We start from the raw sequence: 6,235 nt of genomic DNA on the forward strand, positions 1-6,235 counted from the left end.
TATCTAATCAAAGAAAAGAAGGCTTTATATAGCTCTTACGACCTTAACCTATGTGATACATAACTCCCAAATTAAATGGGCTAGTAAATGAAAAATACCCATAACCTCCATATTAAAATGGCTAGTTAATGGTGGAATATAGTAACTTATGTGGGTTACAATATAACCTTAACTCCTCTATTTAAAACTAGCCTAAATATGACAAACAAATAATTAAACTATAATTAAATAATGCAATGAACAAAATTGTGCTTATTAGTCATCCTTGGACTAGTTTCATAAATTCAGCGGAGTTCATTAAATGCAACTTAAAGTGCATTTAATTCATCTCTTTCTTGAACCTCAACTTTGCACAACATATAAGGGAGGTCTCCAGCGTCTTCTAGAATTTCCTTTCATGAGCTCACCATAGCTTGAATATAACTGTATAAAGTTTGTTGTAGCTTCTTGGCTCTCGTCCTTGTAATTGGACCTTGAGGTATGGAAATTCCTTGGTCGTGGTTCATATCGTTCTCCCCCTCTTGAGAAGGATTCGTCCTCGAATCCAAGCCATCACCTACATCAAAAGGGCTCAAATCAACAACATTAAAAGTTGCACTAACATCGTACTTACCTGGTAAATCAATTTTATATGCATTGTCGTTGATGCGCTCAAGAACTTGAAAAGGTCCATCTCCTCGTGGTAAAAGCATAGATTTTCTTTGAGTAGGAAATATTTCTTTTCGGAAATGCACCCAAACCCAATCTCCTGGCTTGAAGATGACAATCTTACGTCCTTTATTAATTCAGGTGGCGACCTTGGAATTTTGTTTCTCAATTTGTTCTTTCACTTGCTTGTGCATTTTATGAACAAACTCAACCTTGGCATTTGCATCAAAATTCACAAACTCTTTTGACGGTATAGGTAACAAGTCAATGGGGGTTAAAGGATTAAAGCCATAAACAATTTCAAAAGGTGTGCATTTAGTAGTGCTATGAACAACCCTATTATATGCAAATTCTATAAATGGCAAATAATCCTCCCAAGTCTTAAGATTCTTATCAATAATAGCCCTAAGCATAGCAGTCATGGTTCTGTTAACAACTTCTGATAAGCGCCTACAATGCTGGAATTTGCAAAGCTAGAGGTCCTTCTAGAATCCTTGCAAAACGCTCACAGAGAAAGCTAACTTAACAGATTGATTCCAACCAAGAGCTGGTTAGAAGAAGAATGACTCTTAGATCGAACTTGGAATCTATGATGGTCTCTCTTAGATACCAAGACAATTCACTCCAGAATTAGCTTGATCAAAACTAATTCAATGAATCGGTTTAAACATCAAACCTAAAGCAAGGTTTGAAAAAAAAATAACACCAAAAGGGTATCAAGAAAACACAAAGATTTTTTCTGTATTCAACAAAATCCCCCAAACATGAGTATTATATGCCTTTAAATAGTTCTAAAAGGTAACCCTAACATAATATAGTTCAGCCACCAACCACAAATTACTAATAAATGCTATTAAATACAAATGGAAGCAAATGAGGCATTAATAAATTTCCTTAATTGGTAATTCAACTACCAAAGGCAAGTCTTCTAATTACTTCCCATAAATTTTCTTAATTGGTAATTCAACTACCAAAGGCAAGTCTTCTAATTACTTCCCATAAATTTCCTTAATTGGTAATTCAACTACCAAAGGCAAGTCTTCTAATTACTTTCCAATATCAGTCACTCCATTATCTTCTTGATTTGATATGCTAATGCTATAAAGATTTTTGGGCTCAAAAGTCTTTGTTTCAACCAGTACACTAGCTAGCTTTTGAAGATGCAATGTATAGGCCTCTTGAATCTTCTTAACCTTGCTTCTTGTAATCGGTCCTTCGGGTACATGCAAAGGGTCAGCAATTGAATTCATATCATCCTCCGTTTCTTTAAAAGGATTTGTCCTTAAATTAAGGTCTTCATTCCCTTCTTGATAATGCATCTACGACCACATTATCCTTCCCCTTTTTGTAATGGATTACATAAGAAAACGTCTCAATGAATTCCACCCATTTAGCATGTCTCCTATTTAGCTTTGTTTGGCTTTTGAGGTGCTTCAAACTTTCATGGTCCGTATGAATAACAAACTCTTTTGGCCACAAATAATGTTGCCAAACTTGCAAAGCCCTCACAAGTGCATATAACTCTTTGTCATAAGTCAGATAGTTGAGTTGTGCTCCATTAAGCTTTTCACTAAAGAACATGATTGGCCTTTTTTTTCCTGCATTAAAACAGCCCCTATGCCTATCCCACTTGCATCACATTCAATTTCAAAAGATTTATCAAAGTTAGGTAAAACAAGACAAGGTACATTGGTTAATTTATCTTTCAGTTCATTGAATGCATTCTCTTGTTTTTCCTTCCATTCAAATTTCACATGCTTTTTAACAAGTTCATTCAATGGTGATGCTATGCTACTGAAATCCTTAACGAATTTTACCTTTTCTTCATCAACTTGTACTCCCTTCTTTCCAACTAAGAACCCTAGGAAGTTGACTTGGTCTAGACAAAAACTGCACTTTTTGAAGTTGGCATAAAGCTTCTCTTCTCTAAGTTTAAACAAAATTTTCTTAACGTGCAAAATATAATCATTCAAGCTTTTGAGTAAACAAGGATATCATCAAAGTATACAACAACAAATTTTCCAATATAGTCTCTCAAGACATGATTCATTAGCCTCATAAAAGTACTTGGTGCATTTGTAAGGCCAAATGGCATAACGAGCCACTCATAAAGCCCAAAATTTGTTTTGAAAGCCGTTTTTCACTCATCTCCCACATTCATTCGAATTTGATGATAACCACTTTTAAGATCTATTTTTGAAAACATATTAGCACCATATAATTCATCCAACATGTCATCCAATCTAGGAATAGGGTGTCGATACTTTACCGTTATCTTGTTGATGGCTCGACAATCAACACACATCCTCCACTTGTCATCTTTATTGGGTACCAAAATCATAGGAACCGAACAAGGACTCATGCTGTCTCTAAAATGTTAGCTTTGTTATTAGGGTAAGTCATATCTCAGATTTTCTTTTCCTTTATCTAATCACTCCTTTCACTTATTCAATCATTTAGATTTTAGTTAGCATTTTAAGTGTTACAAAAAATTATATAATCATATCTCCTTTCCTTTTATCCAATTATTTAGATTTTAGATAGTATTTTAAGTGTTACAGGAAATCACGTTAGAATTAGAAAATCATGTTAGAATCCATAACATTTTAGTTAACCTTATATGAGTTTCATTAAATTACTATGAGTAATAAAAGGATCTATTAAAAATTGGCCAACAATTTATGTCTACTAATAGAATTAAAATAGAAAAAAGAAGAAATTGAGTGAGAAAGAAAAAATGGAAGATTTGGAAATAAAAATCAATTAAAAAATTTTGGATATATGGTAACAATATCTTTATAAAACATAAAACAATAATAGAAATTTAGATCTTTGCTATATATATATATAAAATTCTAAGACTTTACTCATGCAAAATTCTAATGCTCGTATGAAATCTAACACATGAACCATTGTAAAATTTAGATAATTAAACTTGAAATTGATGTCATGGGTTCATATAACTTGACTTGAATAGAAAGGACAAAACTAAAATTTCATCAAAGATAAATTAGTGACACCAGTCTAAGCTAATCAAGTAAGTGGTTTTACTATCGCTATGGTTATATTTGATGTTGACACGTGTCCCGTGGTTTTGTATGTTTCATGTATTTAATTAGTGTGAATTGTTTATGAATCATTATGATTATGATATGATAGGTATATATTATGTTATGCGAATGGTATGATAAATGTTATGATATGATGTGTTAAAGGATATGTTTGAGATAGGATACGAGAAGAATGTGATAAACATAATTGATAAGATAAGGAATCAACTACAAGGGGAATAAGATTCGGATTACCTTGTTGATTGAATATCTCAAGGCAAGAACATTGTTTGAGAGTCGAACCACTCCACAAGCAAGATTGATCATGTCTAGCTTGAATGATTCTTGTTGATCAAATATCTCAATGCAAGAACACTTGTTTGAGATTCGAATCACTCCACAAGCAAGATTGATCATGTCGAGCTTGAATGATTCTACATGCAATCTAAACTACATAGAATTGCAAAGAGACTTAACCATTGGCTAAATAAAAGCACAAATGCTTCTTTTGATATATCTTCTAAGTCTTATTACAAATACAACATAGATGGCTTTATATAGCCTCAAAATGAAACTATTAAAGGCATTCCAAAAGTTGTAACATTCACACTTTATGGCCATAATTAGCCATTATGTAAATGTAACCGAAATTAAATAAAAAGTCTTAAAACACAATAACTCTAAATTGTAACCCACCCAAAATTTACAACAATCAAACTTTATTCTTCTTCAATGTAGCATGAATTGAAACATCTTTTGATAATTTTGACAACCTTTTCTTCACATCTTCATTGAAGCATATTGTATGATTGATGTCTCTTGGTTCATATCATTCTCCACTTCTTCAAGAGGATTCGTCCTCGAATCTATTTGTGAAACTTTGCTGCAAAAAATAAGTTATGGAAATACAAAGGACCTCACAACACTCTCTCACGTGTATACACTCAAGGAATTTTAGGCCACTCTGTTTGCACTCATTTACACAAATGAAGCTCTCATTCTCACCTCTCAAAATTTTAAATAGAGCAAAGATTGAATTTTGAACTTTGGGTCGATTAAAAACTAAAAAGATGAAAATAAATAAAAATTAAATTGAGAAGAAACGCAAAGGAAACATATATCCGATCTTGAGCCTGAAGCTCTGATACCAAATGATAAGATAAGGAATCAATACAAGGGGAATAAGATTCGGATTACCTTGTTGATCGAATATCTCAAGCCAAGAACACTTTGTTTGAGATTCGAATCACTCCAGAAGCAAGATCGATCATGTCTAGCTTCAATGATTCTTGTTGATCAAATATCTCAATGCAAGAACACTTGTTTGAGATTCGAATCACTCCACAAGCAAGATTGATCATGTCGAGCTTGAATGATTCTACATGCAATCTAAACTACATAGAATTGCAAAGAGACTTAACCATTGGCTAAATAAAAGCACAAATGTTCTTTTAATATATTTTTCAAGTCTGCTTACAAATATAACATACATGGCTTTATATAGCCTCAAAATGAAACTATTAAAGGCATTCTGTAACATTCATACTTAATGACCATAATTACCCATTAGGTAGATGTAACCTAAAATAAATAAAATGTCTTAAAATACAATAACTCTAAATTGTAACCCACCCAAAATTTACAACAATCAAATTTTATTCTTCTTCAATGTAGCATGAACTGAAACATCTTTTGATAATTTTGACAACCTTTTCTTCACATTTTCACTGAAGTATATTGTATGATTGATGTCTCTTGGTTCATATCAATAATACAATGATACGATAAGGTTATGTATAGAAAACGTTATGGTTATGATAGGTTGATAAAACGGTACAATAAGGTTATGTATAGATAATATTATGGTTATGATAGGTTGATAAAACGACACGATAAGGTTATGTATGAAAAACGTTATGGTTATGATAGGTTGATAAAACGACATGATAAGGTTATGTATAAAAAACGTTATGGTTATGACAGGTTGATAAAATGATATGGTAAGGTTATGTGTAGAACACTTTATGATTATGATAAATTGATAAAACGATACGATAAAGTTATATATAGGAAATGATATGATTATGGTAGACTTATTGGGAAACGATATGATTAACGTATGTTCATGAAATGATACCACTAAGTTATGATTATGTTTATCTGAATGATCATTTAGGTTATGTTATCTGAATGATCATATTTTGTGAATTGATAGCATATTCTTAGTAGTTGTCTCAGTTGATCTAGGTTTAGAAAGTCGAGTTATTATATTATTTCTTTTATTGTTTTATAAAAAATAACATAGCATCTCTAGTAAAAGTAACGATTTCGCTTTTATTATAGTATTATAGGAATTATATCACTTCTAAAGCAAAGGTGAACTCCAAAAAAACAGAAATTTTTTTTTGCGAAATAAAACATAACATTCATTAAAAAAAAAAATAGAGTTCATACATGAGTAATTAAAATAGGACACAACCGTAAAAAAAAAAAAAAAAAAAAAAAAAAAAAAAAAAAAAAAAAAAAAAAAAAAAAAA

Source organism: Cucurbita moschata, unplaced genomic scaffold (assembly GCF_002738365.1).
Source record: "Cucurbita moschata cultivar Rifu unplaced genomic scaffold, Cmos_1.0 Cmo_Scf00103, whole genome shotgun sequence".
Lineage (NCBI taxonomy): Eukaryota > Viridiplantae > Streptophyta > Magnoliopsida > Cucurbitales > Cucurbitaceae > Cucurbita > Cucurbita moschata.